The following is a 17,462-nucleotide window of genomic DNA, read 5'->3' on the forward strand; positions in this document are numbered from 1 at the left end:
TTGGTACTGCAAACCCTTTCACACTGGAAAAACGTTTATTCTAGAGAAGAGACTAAGACTTAATACACATAAAGGCTGAGTGAAACTGTAAGTCCATTTGGATTTAAAATGAAATTTCACACTACTGCAGAAGAAGAAATTGAGCACAAGCAGAACGCTCCTCTTCAGTGAAAGAAAACATATCGACCTCAGGAGGCATCTGAAGATCCAGACTGTTTGTTCTCCAGCATGAATCAAATGAAAAGCATATTTAATTGATCTCAGACCAAAACTCTGCAGTAAAATCTTGTAACAGCATATTCTGAAATGGCCTTAGGATACCCTTCCTGCTGAATTCCCAGTAGCTGCAGCAGTTCCTTGGCACATCAGAAGCCCAGAACCCCTGTTCAGGAACTGGCTGCGAAAAGATGAATACATGCACAAGGACTATCAATAGTGTATCTGGTATTTAGAAACACCACTGATATAGAATGGTAAACAAAGAGAAAAACCTAGGCAAGCAATACTCCCAATACTTATATGCCCAGAAGACTAATCACAATCCTCCTTCTCCATTCATCTCAATGAGTAACGCTCACAATCCCTCCTGTCTATGAGAGATCTCTCCTGCTCACCTCCTTCAAACCCGCTTTTGAAGCACTGCTTGTCCTGCTTCCCCCTTCCTGCCTGCCTCTCCCCTCTTCTGGCTTCCTTTCCCCTTTCATCTTCTGCTTCCTTGACCTTGATCTGGTTACAGAATTTAAAATAAAATAGCGGAAGGCAGTGCAATAAATTTAAATGAATTTATTACATGAGAAGAGCGCCTGCCATGAACGTGGGACCTTGTTTTGTTGAGTCACTTCCATAACATGACTTTGTCCCTTGTTCCTCGGACACACCGCTGCTCAAACAAGCGGCTCCTACACAGGCTGAAAGATGTATGCACATGCATGCTGCTTTCAGTAAAATCAGAAGAGCTGGGCTGGGGAGGGGAAACAATACCAGTTATTTATAGTTAATAAGGTAGTAAAACTGTCAAATATTTTTAGAAGATAATTTAAACAGTATGGAAGTATTTTTTCACATGAAAAGATGGGGATGCTAAAGCTCAGACAGGTCCTAAAGCATTCAATTCTCTTTTTTAAATTTTCAGTGGCACAGGGCACTTTAATAGCTGCAGTAAGTCCTTGTGATAAAACAGAGTAAAGGACCAAGGCATTACAACCCCACCTCAAGTCTTTGGATTGTCAACATTTCAAAATGACTTTTTTTAAAGCTTATTTTCAATTATTAGATATAATTGATAGATATAATTATTAGCTTTATCCTGACAATAATCCAATTATTAAATACACCCTGACAGCAGTTGTTAGATGCTCAGGTATGTGGTACTACATTCGGGAGTGATTAAGAACCAAAAGCGAACTAAACGCACAATACATTGGGAGCATTTGGGGTCTGGAGATCAAGGCGTATCAAATGATAAATGAGTTGGAGCTGTAAATGTTGCCTTCAGCTTTAAGCCAAACACCATCAGCGGTTCTGTAAGCAGGTCCTGGGTTGGTGTCAAAGAAATGGGGGCCAGCTTTTCCTTCCCAGCTGCTGGCAGCACGACCCCTCTCTCCCAACCAGGGCACTCACGTCCACCTTGCCCTGTCCCACGCTACAGAGAAGTATTGCAGAGTTCAAGAGAAACAGAAGGAAATGTAAAGATACTTTCAGAAGTTGTTAAAATATTCTCAACGGGACACTTCAGCATGCATCAGAGTTGTTTTTAACTTTGCCTCAGACACTTGCAGCTCAAGCGAATGGTTTTTCCAGCGTGCATTCCCACACTGGAAACGTGTGGGAATTCACAACCTTGCCAAGGCGCTGATCCCAGGACAAGGTGAGAAGTCAGACAAGAGCACTTCAGGACTCCCAGAGAATTTTCTCCACTCCTGGGCAAAAGCAGTTTGAAGGCAAGTGCTACAGAACCAAAGACTTTGTACAATTAGTTTGAACATTAATTCAGGTCTGGGTGTTTTTTAATCCTACAAGCACTAATGTAGACCTGACCTTTAAGTAGTCAGAGCAACTTAGCTCATTCTTACTGTGTCAAGGCTAACAAAAAACAAGTTTTACCAAGTTATCAATTCACAAACGCTGTTTTGTGACAATGATTAAACATATGGCAAGCTTCTGTGCTTAGAAGCAGTAAATATGAAATTCTATACTATGCCCTGTAAATGGAAAAGAAATGGTAATGGTCGAAAAATTTGGCTTATGTGACCTGCCAGTTCCACATACGCAAAAGTTGCTTCTTCATCTCCTGACTAGCACTATGACTCAAATCAGTGTTTTTAAAACATAGTACCTAGAATGGTCTTGGTTTTTCTTCGAACAAGTCAGTGAAGCACACTCAGAGAACTGTTTGCATTCATTTTGTGACTTGGCAACATCATTTTACAACTCATTTTTAGCACCACAGAACTACCGCCCCACCTTTAAACTGTGTCCTGACCTGAGGACACTGACAAAATATGAAGACAACTTCTCTAAATACTAGAACCAACTGACTCCAGGTATGGAAATGCCATGTTAGCTCCAGTGCCAAAATGCACAGGAAATTCCCACCCTCCTGCTCCCCAGCCCCTTGTTCATTGAACTTTGAAGCCATGGTGTAAATGGGATCACTACAGCTACCTTTGGGGAAATTTACTCATAACCCAGACCGCTTCTTGGCCACTGGTTACAGCACCACCTCATACGCAGCGGCAGCAGCCCGGGGATCATCTGTGGGGAGAAATGCATGAACTGGAAAGTCTCCAATGGCTGAACTAGGAGCACTGCCCAACTACACCCTTAACTAAAATATTAGGCTGCTAACATAACTTTCACAACACACCTCATCTCTATTTCTTCTGTGCTCAAGAGGCAGCAATTGGCTGCTCTGAGCCACAGAGGTACAAAACCAGGATCTGCCAACATCCCCCTCTGCTGCACAGGTACCAGCACCCCCTTCTCCCTCAAAGTGCCTCACTGGTTAGTATAATTAAGTTTATAATTGAGTTAGAACAACTGCTCTGAGTGTGTACTTAACTTCAAGTTTGCTGTTTCTATTTCAGCCTTGAAACACTTGTCTATCTAAACACACATCTGTTTCCCCCAACAACACCAGCTGGCCTATTAAAAGGTACTATCTCCCACTACAAATCTTGCCTTGCTTCATTTGACAAAACTGCTGGCTGGAGCTCACAAACCGTTCCCGTTTCAAATGATTCAACAGCGCTTTCTAAACTTTGTTTGAAACAGCATTTTAGGTCAGCAAACCTAGTTTGAACTCAGCCTGCCATCGCCAAGCCTAGCGGTATTTATGAGAAGAGAAGGCAAACACAAGGTTCCTTTGCTCAAAATTACGTCAATGCACAGCATTCACTTTGGTGTCCTGGAATCTGAGGAATGCAAACCTGTAACCTTTAGCTGCAGTGGGTGAGCAGGCCAGGGAAATGAACCATCCAGAGAAGCACGCAGTGGTTGCAACTCCAATTTCCTCTAGGATAGCATACTTCAAATTGTAACTGCACAAAGGAGCTAGTGTTAAACTAGTTACTTCATAAACACACCGGTTGCGTTAAAACATGAAATAAACGCTGAGCTGCAGTCTATGAATGGGGTCTGAGGGGATACTGCTAGCCTGCAAAAGCTGTGACAGCATCCAGGCCTGGGGCTGACCCGGCCCTTGGTCTCTGGGCCTGGAACCAGGCCTTTACCCCCCAAACCATTCCCACTTCACTACCCCAAGACACTGAAATTCCTCAGGTGCCCTCTTCCTCCCAGCTTCACAGAAGAGGATGATTTTGAGGTGTTTTCCTTTGTAAGGAGTCTGTGGGGAGCTTCTGTTCTTGGACAGGGCTCTCTGGCAGGTCTGGCCGGCCTCCTGGAGGAGCGCTGGAAGCAAAGCCCGGCCTCAGAGCAGAGAATTGCTGACAGCAAGGTACCAACCTCTGGAAAGCTCCACCTGGGAGCTTTATTTGTAGAGTAATTCCACATCCGAAGCTGAAGCCTAGAAATGCTACAATCCATCTATTTATTGTTAGCAGTAACATTCCCTTTCACAGCAGAACACAGACGAAAGTATGTTTTTCTTTTTGAACACTCTCCGCAAGTGCTGAATTTGATAATGTCATTTCTTTCGTAAAAGAGTGGTTTTGGCTCACCACTTTTGACAACCTCATACACCAGAGGTTTTGAGGCCATTGACTCCATCTACAATTACTGTCATTTATAAAAAGCATTTCTTAGCTTCTCTGTATTCACAGAGAAGTTTATACCTATATATTGCCACTTCATCTTTTTTCTTTGAAGGAATCCTTTCCAAAGATGCTATGGCTGCAAGTTGCTCCCCAAACAGTCACCTCTTCCTCTGAAAAAGGTCCAGCAGAGACTTCCCAAAGAAAGACCTTCCCAAATTTCAACTACATACCAGCAGGCGCTGGTGCAGAGGGTGGCAGGAGGTATTTCAGAACTTGCATTCATAGAGGTGGACTAAAACATCAGCAGTCAACAGCTGCTTCAAACGTTTAAGTGCACACAAATAATTCTACGTTGATTCAAGCCTATGTAAACAGCCTACATAATTTTCAGATTAAAGATGAACTCCATGCACCCAGGCCTGTTTAACACTTGTTGAAGCCACGCTATGGCAATGACCACCACCAACAACCCCACATCTTCAAGAAATCACTAAGGATCCAGCTAAGCTCCTCACAAATCCTATAACTCCTGAGTTTTACAAAGCCTAAGTACCAAGGCTGCGACCCCATCACAATAACTTGCTGAAAAGATTTTCACATCTGGAAAGCCTGAGCTGTGCCAGGATATGATAACTTTACTTGCTTGGCACCAACCAAGGTAAGTCTCTTCAGTACAGGATACTGAGATGCAGGTGCAAAAGCACTCATTATTCCTTTACTCTAAGTTCACTGACAGACTAGAAATAGTATTTACCTGCAAAGCACAAGGAGGAAAAGCACCTGATAGCTCCTCTACCCAAATAATTACTTGGAAACATCAAGTGCCCACAAAATATCTGGTTCATATTCCTAACACATCCCTTAAGTTTTCTCAAAATTATAAGAATGGAAAAGCCGTAACTGTAACATGCCACGAGAACAGAGAAGATGTTTGAGGGCATGGCAAAATCTCTGATGGCAGTTACAGCACTGACTCACATTATCACTGCTATTGAAAACATTAATCTTTAATGTGGATAGCAAAAAAAACAACACAGCTGACAGAAAAGTAGATTTGCGTGACACAAAGCTGGTAGGTGCATTTTAATTCTCAGAGCTGCTGAAAGCATTGAGACCAGTGCTGGGGTGCCAGAAACAGCAGTTTATTCTACAAAACAGTTTTATTGTAAATTGAGATGGTAGGTCAGCTGCAACAGAACAGTTCTGAGAGAATAAAATTAGAAAGCATTTACATACACATTTTGAAGGAAAGTTGAGCACGTAATTTTTGAAGTAACAACAGACGCCTTTCCCCTCACTTGTGGCAGCAGAGTACAGGCTGTCTTAGGTTTGCATGACTGGAACTTCAGCTTCAAGTTCAACTTAAGTGCTGATACTCCTCCTGTGTAAGATGCCACGGCTCCCACTCATTTATCACCCTTGCAGTTTATCATTCAAAACCCAGGTACTGTTTTTGGCAACCGTGCTTTAATTGCTGTTGTTTCTAATCCATCCAATTTACTCTTGAGGTGCATTACCAAACAAGAGGGAAAATGAGCAAAACATCCACCTCTTCAGGATTTCAGCTTTAACTGTTTATACAGGCATCAAGGTGTAAGCTTTGATCAGAAACCAGTGCTGCTGCCAAATGCACTGAACTTGAGCTCTCCATGTCCTGGAACACGCAGTTTACTCTGTGGTGAGGAAATTGATACACAACTTGTATGAAGCTAACAAAAGAACTCACATTTCTGTGCAAATTCCTACAAATAATTTTTAGAAAATTTTCAGCTCTCTCCTCAGTTTTTGTCACGGTGAGCCCAGGGCCTGCTCACCACACTCTTTTATCACCCTTACTCAGTGCCTGGTAGTGGGTTCCAAAGCTTTGGCTGAGCAGGGCATGCTCCTGCCATATTCTGTCAATGTCCATGCTCTGTCAAAGCTCCAGGAGCCAGTCCCTTAACCACCACTGCTCCCAGAAGCATCCACTTAGCACGGCTGTCTTGACTCAGAGCTGATCTGTACAGAACTGAAGGGGCCTGCGAGAGAAGCCAAAGCATCTTGTTAGGGACCTGGGTAACACCGTATTACCAAACCTCCCCACAAGGCGGGATGGGAAAGGCACTGCTTTTGCAATCTACTTCTGCTCGTTCCTGTTACACGGTTTCAGCCTTGTTCACCATAAGAGGTGCAGCTTGCTATTCTGTCTCTTCCTCAGTTTTGCAGAAGTTTTTGTTTTTGTTTTTTTACACCATGGATATTTAACAACTAAACAGCACAATACCTTCTGTTAAAGCAATCCAAACCAAGAATAAATGGGATAATATTTACTTGGTTCCAAACATTTCAGTTATACTGATTCTAAACAATGCTCCAAGTAAAAAGTGTACAGAAGTTAGAGTGAGAGGACCAAAGTCTTCCTCACGCTACAAGACTGCCTCTGGGTGTAAAAGCAGCATGTTTGCTGGATATGTGAAAAAAGCAACGTTTACTGTAATGAAAAACAAGGGAACATGTCTATTGCTTAAATCCCAAGTAATTTAGAATATTCAAAACAACATAAAACACATCACAGAGATGCTGTTCTTGTAACACGAGGTCTTAACAAAGAAAAGGCTATAAACCATTAGTTAAACCATTATTTTTCAGGAGTTGCTGTTTCTACACATACTGTGAAGCACAGTATGTCAATTTTTTTCTAGATCATTCATTTGCAAAGTCAAGAAGTCGAATGCAAAAATTCAGCAGTCCTATTCCAATAATGTGGCAGGAGATATTAGATAAAGGCAGTCTGGATGCAGGCTGACAGAAAGAACTACTACAGCCTAATCAGTAGCCTACATTAGAGTCCAGCACAAGGCAGGGGATGGAAATGCAAATACCCAAACGAAGGTGGATCGGTCAATAAAAGTGCCTTTATAAACCTTTGAAAATTTCCCAGTGATGAAATGGAACACGACATGGAACTTACCAATTTGGGCTGACACATCCTCCAGCACATCCTTTGCAGACTGTATCTGCTCAGAAGCCCCAAACATGTCCTGAAACTCAAAGGAGCTCTGTTCCAACCCCTGCATCTGGCAGAATTAAGAAGTCATCTGTCTGAATGTAACAGATTACAGATGCCAAGGCCATCCTCATTAAGCTTACCAGCAGCCACACACTTGCAACAGACTCTTGTGCAGCTCCATCTTGTCATTTCCTTGTGAAAGTGACACTTCCAGATTTATTCATGTCCTTTATCATCCCGTATACGTGACCTAAAGGAAGCAGCCTACAAGACTTCCTCCTGACCCACCTCAAGTTGGCAAGAGGATTTTGTCTTACTGTAAGCCTTTCTTTTCATTTCTACAGAGACACTCTGCTCATGTCTCGGGCAAAGAGAAAAATGAGCTTTGGTCTCCGCAGCTGACAAACTTATGTCTGCCATGAGGCAGCTTCACAGCAGATAGTAATTTCCCCATTTATCTGTGAATCGGTTAACTGTGGAAGGTGTCACAGAGTTGGACTTCAAGTCATATACAGTGAAATGCAACCTGCTAAATGGTTTTGGTCCCACTGGCTTTGGGCAATGAAAATGAATCTGCACAGCACTGCAAACGGCCATGGCCAAGAGCAGACCCTTCTGACTGATGGGAGAAGCTGCGAGCTGACAGAAGTTTGTAACCAAAACACCCTGGGAACCACTGACAGGCAATTGAGAGCTCTGTATGTGGGCACTCAGTGTGCTAGATTACTACAGCAAGATTAAAGCATAGCTACAACTCCAAGGCTAGATAAAACTTGAAGATTAAAGATCACGTTGTAGGTGTGTAAAACACGTTGCCACTCCTTTCATTAGAAGTCAATCTAAAAATGTTTCCATTAGACACCGCTCTGTGATTATAAACATGCAATCTGATAGTTTAGTTTTCAAGAAAAGGTGCTACTGTACTAGGAGAAGAGGCAAGACTGTTCAAAGATTGTCTTATTGTGTGGCACACACCTGCCAGAAGGCTTGGCAACATTACCACAGTGTTAATTCAATCTCTCAAATATTTAGTGCCAAAGCTCCGGTTATTTAAAAACATAAAGATGTTTTCATCTCTCAAAGATCAGCAGTGATATATGATTAGGTGTTTGTATACAACTGCAGAACCTGGCTGAATGAAAACAATATGAAGAAAAGAAGAACAGAAAATAAGAAACCAAACGGAAAATGAGACACCACCTGTGTTTACTGAAGCTGAAGTATGTCACACTAACTCGATAATGCATTTTTCAGAAGAAAAAAAACAGAAATGCCACAGAAGATGAGGACTACATTAAAATGTTTGAATAACGTGACATGCAGAATTATTAGCAAAAACAAGATGAATAGACAAACTACAAGTCAGCTAAGGAGCTGGTTAAAAAGACGTAATTTGTGTACTTGAAATGACAGGTTAAAGAATTTACCTGTGAAGTGCCATAAGGAGTTGTTTTAGCAATAATCTCCAAGTGTTTCCGTAGAGACACAGGCTCAAAAAAAAATGCTGATGAAAAGGCTTAGATGTACCATCAGCACAAAGCGTAAAAACAAATGACTTAACTCGAGTCCTAGGAACAGAAGGAAATTCACTGGAAATCCAACAGTATGAAATTAAAAACCCACCATTATATACTAGGGACCTACTAATAGAGCTGAGCTACAATCTGGAAGCTAATTAGTTAAAAGTGACTTTGGAGAAAAGATCTCCATAGCATTTAATTAAATTGAGCAGCTAACTGAAAGGCCCACAGAATAACCAGACTATTTTAATACCTCATTTTTTTGTCAGGTGGTTGTCAGGATCTATTTTAGCCTCCCAAAAGGTTCTCAAGAGGATTTTTTGGTGCGTTCTTCTTCCCTGCATGTCTGCTGCTTACCTTGTCTCTAAAGTAAGCTATGCTTGGGTCTTCTCAGAGCACCTGACTTAACCAGACATTTCAGACAGCAACATGTACTAGCTAGAACCAACAGGGCATCCATTAAGTGCACTGATCAGCAAGACAGTGCTTAATCTCAGGATCTAATTAAAAGAAGAGATTACAATAATCAGGACAGTACTGGAGCGTGCGCCACACATGAATCGTTGGTCTGACGCCACTGAGTATTTTTTACGCAAGACCTAGAAGATGAGATGTGCCTTAAAACACTTACAGATACGTGGAGAAGATAGATGTTCTCTTAAAGGACTCCACACCTTTCGACATCACTGACGCTTGCTGGCTGCAACAAATGGCACACCTGATGCACCAGCTGAGCTCTTTTAAGATGCACCTGGTGAGAGCGGACAGCAGCAACTCGCAGCATTTTGGTGCAGAACGGGTGAAGAGCCTCGGGAACGGAGCCAGGTACAACACGCTGGCTGCTCCATCCCTAACAACACGCAAGCAACTCCACACATTTTCATATCCTGTGTTGTTTTTTTTTTTCTTTTTCTTTTTTTTTTCCAAGTCTTGTCTTCACGAGCCACGACAGTTTTTCAAGTTTTGGTGTGATCATTTGAAGTCAGCTCTTTCAGAGAACAGAATGTTACCATTCACTACTTCAAAGGACCCAGATTTAACTTGTTGCCTTTTTGAAGCTGCAGTGCAAAGTATAAACTTTATGTGCCTAATATAGCTTTCACATGGTTGAATAAGCAAACTCGATAAATGCCACTTTCCCCAGCCTCCAGCACTTTGAACTTTTCATTGTAGGAATCTCACATTAGTGCTCCATATAACACATAAAAGTACATTTTCAGGCTGTACTTAAAACTGAGGCTCATTTAGCAACGCGAGCAGTAACAGCTAAGAGGTCTTGCTATATATGCAATATTTATTTTCTTAATAAAAATTAATGTGCAAACTTCATTAGACGGAATGTATTGTGATACATCACACATTCATTGCCCTGCAACTGTTTTTTCACCAATTCTCTGAAAAAGCCCACAACCAAACTCTTACACGGCGAGTTTAACAGCCGTTCGCCCTGAAAGCGCGTGCTGGAGATGCTCGTACCACCAGCACACAAGCAAACCTGTTTGTTTTGTTTTGTTTTCCTAGAATAAAAGCAACAAATGAATTTGCAGTATCGTCATGCAGGCAAGCCCCAGAACATAATGAGATTATACCGAGCGGACTGATGTTACATCCCTGAGGCACACATTCAAATTCAACCACTCTTTCCACAACAGCGTCATTTTAACGCGCTCTAAACACTTTCTTCAAAGTTCTCCCTTGTGCTAACTCCAATCTAGTTTGTCCCCGGCTTCCCAGTGTAGACAAGCCCCAGCACGACCTCTTCCCATGCTGCGTAACAAAGCACCAGGCTTCATTTTCCCCATCTCAGCGAGGAGCTCGAACTGAGACCCAGACCTGCCGGTACCCGCAGCCTCGCTGACCTGAGGTCGAGCACTTCTGAGTGTGTGGGGCAGGAAGCACTGGGTTAGGCAATTCTTCCGACTGAGCTGCGGGAATGCTACTAGTCTCAGAACAAATACTAGTCAAACATTAAATTCTACTAAATACTGTAAATTGCCCCCCAAAATCCATAAAGCGCTTTTATTTGTCACATGGCAGCAACCTTCTCATCTAAATGAACACCAGAAAGATAATTGTTCCTGTTGTACCACGGCTATCCACAGCATCGCAGTCTTTGCCCTCAGAAGCTCTGCAAGCATCTCAACAAACTTTGGAACAATGTACATCAAAGTCTGCTCACCCCAATCTCCCTCCCAAATTACTACCAAAAGCCCCAAGCCCTTTTTGGGGGTGCCATGGGAAAGAAGTGGGGAGAAAAATGGCATGGGCTTTGTATCCTCATGCCAAACTATTATATTCAAAGACTTTCTTGGTAGCTCTACTGCATTAGATCCATGGAAGAGTAAAAAGGTGAACCGAAAACCTCTGTGCTTCCTCACACACGTGTACGCCTCCTTACAGAGCACTGCCAAGCCTTACTACAGGACTTTGAGGAGAAAAGAGGGCACACGAGGCATGTTTCAGACAGAAGAGAGTCAATTTCAGACATCACTTTAATTGATGGTACAGCAAAAACCACCCTTGGAAATAAACCATCTCTTCTGTTCCTCCAGGACAAAACCTGGGTGTGTTATGCCCTGAGAGCCGCCAGCAGCAACACAATTTAGGGAGCTGAGGAATCCCTCCTCTCCCCACCCCGGTGCTGTCACCCCCAAGCACTGCCTCCTACCTGACTGTGTGCGAGGCTTTAATTTTTGTCACTTGCAAATGACAAAGCTGTCGCCTCATTTTGCAGAAACAAACGACTGTAACTGCACATCACAATCATTAGGTTTGTGACAGCCAAATTTGGCTAAGTGCTAGTTTTTACTGGTTCAGCACAAAGCTTACCTGTCAACTGATTTGTTGTTTGAAGTACTCAGTTTTATTACAAGAAATGACAGCTTTCCTTCCCCGACTTCAATTTCGGATTAGCAAGGAAGCATTACACCTTAATGAAATACACATTAACTGTAATAAATTAATTTTTCTGAGGCAGGAATGCAAATCTCAACCCTCCCCGAAGCGTGCTAGCCCCGTTCCTGCCAGAAGTACAAGAAGCCTGCGCTGACAAGCAACGCCACGGAGAACCTGCGGAAAGAGCAAAGGGGAGAGAGATCAAGGCGCAGCCACACGTCGGGCACAATCTCGAGAAGCAAAAAGGCATCGCCGACCCAGACGGCGTGGCCCAGGGCCAGCTAGTCGGGGTGTCACAGACACGGCAACAAGCAGCCGCCTCTCAGACGGAAGCGGCTATAAAGAATCCCCAACAAGTTGGAGCAAGGCAGGAATGCGGTTGTGTCATCGCCCTCTTAGCACTGTGTGTACCCTTTATTTTCCTAATGACTCAATTATGCAGGTAAAATTAAATGCCTAAAAGGAGCTCTTCCTGGCCCTGAAAACTCAAAATCCTGGTGTTTACCCAAAAAGCTGCTGTCAGGTGAGCAGCGGCAACGCAGGCTCTCTCGCTTTCTTGCCTTGTATGGCCAAACCTGGGCTGGGAGAACCAACCGCATGGCTCGGGCTGGGAATAAAGAGTTTTGTGCATTTTGTTTTCATCCATTAGCTGTTTTTTTTTTAAGCCTCCAGCATCTTTATTAACATCTCACAGAAACCTCTTGGAGTACATCATTCTTACCGTGGGTATATAGCCACTAAAATAAGCAACAACAACAAAACAAACAACAAAAGCTGAAAGAAACCTTCAGAAGCTGCTGGACCTGCAGCACTCCAACACCATGTAAATATCTGTCCCTAACGTGGGACCAACTCACACCATAACCACCAGGCATCTCCAGCACTTCTGGATCTCCGTAGGACACATCGTAATGCTTTCAAAACCCAGCAAAAGACTCACCTGTGACAAGTACCCACCATAAATTCACTTTTTTTCATAAGGTACTCTTAGTAATATCCAAATGCACTGTGCCACCTGTAACTAAACTTATAAACCAACATCTTCTCGAGTATCCCTAACTGTACCTCCAGCAACACAGCACAATGAGGACGTTCAGTTGTACTTCTGAACATAAAACACTGCACAACAAACGTTTATAACATTAGCACTGATGAGCTACAAAATGCCCTTTATGAGAAAGCCTCTCAGTGCTCTGGAAAAAATGCCTTTATTCAACCTTCTTGGGTAGAGCAGGCAAACAAATGTTGTGGTTGAATCACCTCAAAACAACGTGGCAGACCTCAAAGGGAAAAAAAAAAAAAAAGGTGATGTAGAACAGCCTCTGCAGACAGAGGTACTAAATAGCCTGGGACAATTCAGCTGGGGGGGAACAAAGAGAAAACTGAGAACACAGATCTATACAATTGCAAATGAGAAGGTGACTGGCAAAAAGATTCTTTATTCTTTCTGCTGCTACAGAAACTAGGCAGCACTCAATGAAATTACCATGCACCGGGTTTAAAAAAACACAACAGGAAATACATTTTCGCACAATTTGTGGAATTCACTGCACAGCGCACTGCAGAAGCTGAAGGTACGAACTGCTCGAAAGGTTTAGGCAAATCCACGGATGACGGGACCAAGAGGCACAACTGAGCAGGTTGTCTGCACGCACCTCCAGCTCAGGCCATCTCTAAATCCCCTGCCGCTGGTAGACGCGCTGAGGGATGATTACCATGCCACCTCTGTCTGCTCTGCTACTTTCCCCCTAATGATTTACTTCTGGCCACTGTCACCGACCGCACGCTGAGCTGCGCGCATTCTGCAGCCCTTATTATCCCAGCCCTCTCGCACTCTGATAAACCTGTTTGTCTGAAATCATTATTTCCCCGGCTCTAAATTGGAATATATTAAAAACACGCTGTCTACAAATAAAGCGTGGTTTAAGTCACTTCCTTAAATTGATTAAATGGAAATAAAGAACTAAATTAAATTCCCGGCCTTCCCAACTCCTCCCTCCCCATCACACACGTGAATGCCATTTTCCCAGGTCTGCAGCTCGCTCCCTACCACCACCATTTCATTTGTGCACCTTCTGCAAGCAGCACCAGACATTTGTTTTCATCCCGTGAAACCATTAGAAGAATCAATGTGACCTCCAAAGGAAGTTAAGAGTAATGGACTCCCGTGTTTACTTAGCAGTAAGTACACAACTATTTAATTAGATCTATCTGCTAAAAACTGCATCTTTCAAGGCAACAGCAGCAACCGCAAAGCGAGGAGCTTCAACTTCTTGCATAAACCAGTTTTCAGGGCTTTCTTGCTGCTTAATACTGCTGAAACAGTAATGGCCTGCTATCAAAGCGCTGCTACAGGTGAAGGCACATTTCCCACCCGGCCCTGTTCCTTTGTCAGAGCACCAGGTAATCGAGCTGCTGCCCCTTTTCAGCCGCACAATTCCGAGACTGATGTCATATTGCCAGCGACAGACTCAACGCGCCCTGCGACCGTAGCATTTAATTTCAGAGTCAGCACTTGACACGTTGAAGTATTTGAAATTCCTGAAGTCTGGCTGTCTGCACAGTTGCATAATTTGAGCAGGGATAACCTACTTCTAACCAGGCAGGAGAGATGCGTGTCAACAGACAATCCCTGCTACGTCAAGGGACATCTCCTTCCTCGTCACGTACCTGCACAAGCGTCGCTCGACGATTTGTCAGTTTGGTTTTCTTCTTGTTTAAGCAGTGAATTACGACGCCAAAAAAAAAAGCGAAGTTACACGTATCACCGCATCTTGTTACAGAAATAAACATCCCCAAAGATCGTTGAAAAATAAAGTTTATCAGATGCAACAGACAGCAGCAGTGAAGCACCAGATGAGAAGGAACCAACACGAGGGCAAAGGACCCGAGGTCTCCTTATCAGTGACAGGTGAGCGGTGTTTGTGCAACCTCACCTTATAGCAGACATCACACGGCCATTAAGGACACAAAAAGAAAAAGCCTCCTTCAAATGGGTCACGGGGTTCAACCAAAAATAATGCCGGGCCACTTGTTCAACTTCACACGCAGGGGAAGCTGGACTTGCTTTTGATCCTCTTGGCAAACAGCTGACCAGCCCCTCGGAGCAGCACGCATTTGCAACAGACACCACAGAACGAAACCACCCCTTTAAAAAGTTGCCAGAGTTTATGATTAACCTCCTGTTGCAACAAACATGGCAAGGATTCAGTTTCACTTGCCGACTACTTCTGTTACGTATTACAGAAGAATTACACAGAGACCCTCGCCCCCCAAAGCTCCCAGTCACAAACAGAAGAGTTCTCTCACCCTGTAAACAAAACCAGTGGGAAAGCTCCTGGGTGGGAAAGCAGGAGCGAGCCTCCCCTCCTCGCGAGCTAGCATCCGCGCAGCATCCACCTGGGGAGGCTGAAGGAGGGCTGGAAATTCCCTTCCCCTGGAAAGGGACTGCTCGGAGTGTTCGCACCAATTAAAGCCTCAGATTAAAACCAGCTGTTTAAATAGAAGGAGTCCCTCGGGAGACGCACTTACAGCATTATAACCAGTTTCTGGTATAAACAGCTTTACATCAATGGGAGTATTTACGTTGGTAGAGCTGCATCTCGGCTCGCAGGCTAACACTTGTTCAGCTCTATCTTCATAAACAGGAGCACTTAAACCCAGGCAAGGTCTCCAGGCGCATCAGGCCTCGGATCCGCGTTACGCACGGACATCGAGCTGCACGAAGAGAGCTCAGGGGCAGAAGAAAGGCACAGCACGTCTGGGATGCCCTGCAAGACTCCGGGACACCAGCCTGTGAGCCTCCAGAGCAACGCCATCCCTACCCGGTGCCGCCTTGCAGGGTTTGCAGAGCAGTACCACGAGCGTGACCTGCAGCTCAAAACCAGAAAGCACCTCAGGGGGGAAACTCCTCCACCTAAATAAAAGCTAAGAGTACCAGGCACCCAAAGGGCAAACAAAATTAAAATACAAGGAGAAAGGGAAAGTGCCATGCCAGGCGGGAGAAGCACAGAGAAAAAGCAGAGGCAAGCACCTAAGTGGGAAAGCTGAGAAGTTTCCCACGTGGGTAGGGCAAACCTAGGATGTGGTGTGAGGAGAATAATGAAAGCAGGAGACTTCTAGAAACATGCGAGAAAGATTCTGAGCTGGATGAGAACGGGAGGCTGACAAGATCAGGCAACTTCCAAACTACAGGTACCACTTGAAAAGAGAAATCCAATGAATTTCAGACCAGAGGTTTCCAGCTTGGGATCTGCAGACCCCCGGGAAGCACACAGACTGCTTCCAAGCAGCCTCTGGGACAGTAAATGGAAAAGAAAACCCAGGGCAGCCATGAAGTGCAGGGTAAGAACAGGTGACCCTTCTGGCATGTGTAGCGAGGAAGTGCCACGCTGCGGGGGCAGGCGCCAAAACAGCTGCCGCCGGGTGTCTGCGGGGACACAGGAGACATGGAAGGACACACGGGGAAACCTGCTGCCTGGGAGCATGTGGGACAAACACCCACATCCCGAAGGCTACCTGCGAAACTCTGCCTGTTCCTCTCCTGGTGTGTGCAAACGGGCACGACACGGGATGTGCCAGCAGCCTTTGGTAGCCAGGCGATGCGACACCCGTTGCACAAGGCCCTGGAGACAGACCCTCCCTCGCCAGCAGGTACAACGCGCTCGGCAGAGCCGTCTCTTCGCTTTGCTGGGAGATCCGTGCCTGCCTATTTGGCCGGAAAGCCTCAGCAGCTTTCTGCAGGCAGAGAGAAGCCTCCTGGGGTGCCTGCGCTTGAGCGGGCTGCGGCGGTCAAGCACGGAGGCATTCCCCAGCACAACCTGCGTACGGAAAGAGCATCGAGGCACTCGGGCGGGCAGCGGTGCCCCGCTTGGGGTGGGCACCTATAGGCGAGGAGGCGACAGCTCTTGGCGAGCCGGGAGCGTGGCACAGACCCCCCCAGCTCCCGCGTGTGCCAGTGTTGGTGCCGGTGTTTGTGTCTGCGCAGGGCAGGCCGGAGCCAAAATAACCGGGGAGAGGCGGAGGGGGAGCGGGGAGGCAGGGGAGACCCCAACGGGTGGGCAGAGGGGCGGGGGGTGCTGCAAGGGGTTGGGGGGGGCAATGCCGGGACACGGGGCTCTGCCTCGCAGCCCGGGGGGGCTCCCCTTCCTACATAAACACACGCGGCGGGGGGGAGAAATAAATAAATAAATACATAAATAAATAAATGAAATAAATAAATAAATGGAAGCAGCGGCAGGAGGCACAACTTCCCCAGCTGCTGCTTGCCCCGGGGGGGGGGGTCCCAACAGGCCCGGAGGAGGGGACGGGGACGGGGTTTAGCAGGGCTGGGGGGGGGGGGGACGAGGGGGCTCTGACAGAGCTGTGGGGGGCACGGAGGGGCTGAGGGGGGGACAAGGGGACCCCACAGGCCCGGGGGGGGGGGGCACAGGGGGCTCCTAAAGACCCGGGGGGGGGGCACAGGGTGCTCTGAGGGTGCTGTGGGGGCACAGGGGGCTGTGTCAGACCGGGGGGGGGGGCACAGCGGGGTCCATGCCAGGCGCTGCCCCCCCCCTTGTTTTTATTCCCCCCCCCCCCCCCCCCCTTCCCCACGCGGCGCTGCGGGGGGGCGCTGCCGGGGGCGGACCCGCGGTGCAGCAGCCAAAGCCCTCCCCCGGCACCCGTTGGTTCCCCCCCCCCCTCACCTCCCGTTCCTCCCCCCCCCCCCCTCATCACCCCCGTTCCCCCCCCCCCGTTACCTGCGGGGCCCGGGAGGAGGCCGAGCCCCCTACCGCGGCTGGGCCATGGCGGGGCGGCGGCGGCGGCAGGAGGAGGAGGAGGATGAGGAGGAGGAGGAGGAGGAGG

The 17,462-nt window shown here is 46.0% G+C and overlaps 1 protein-coding gene across 6 annotated transcripts in view; it reads right to left on the reverse strand.

Annotated features, from left to right (window-relative positions):
- The window catches only part of ZBTB44 (zinc finger and BTB domain containing 44), a 41,433-nt gene extending 23,971 nt beyond the window's left edge, over nt 1-17,462 (reverse strand). For 4 of the 6 annotated variants that reach the window (XM_084301611.1, XM_084301610.1, XM_084301607.1 and 1 more), the window contains exon 1: nt 17,357-17,462. The gene's annotated coding sequence lies outside the window, so the exon portion shown is untranslated. Of the gene's footprint in view, nt 1-11,552; nt 11,632-14,288; nt 14,368-17,356 lie in introns of those variants that run through there. The other 2 variants (XM_084301609.1, XM_084301608.1) reach the window with 2 other exon arrangements.

This window comes from Netta rufina, assembly GCF_964035555.1.
Source record: "Netta rufina genome assembly, chromosome: 25".
Classification (NCBI taxonomy): domain Eukaryota; kingdom Metazoa; phylum Chordata; class Aves; order Anseriformes; family Anatidae; genus Netta; species Netta rufina.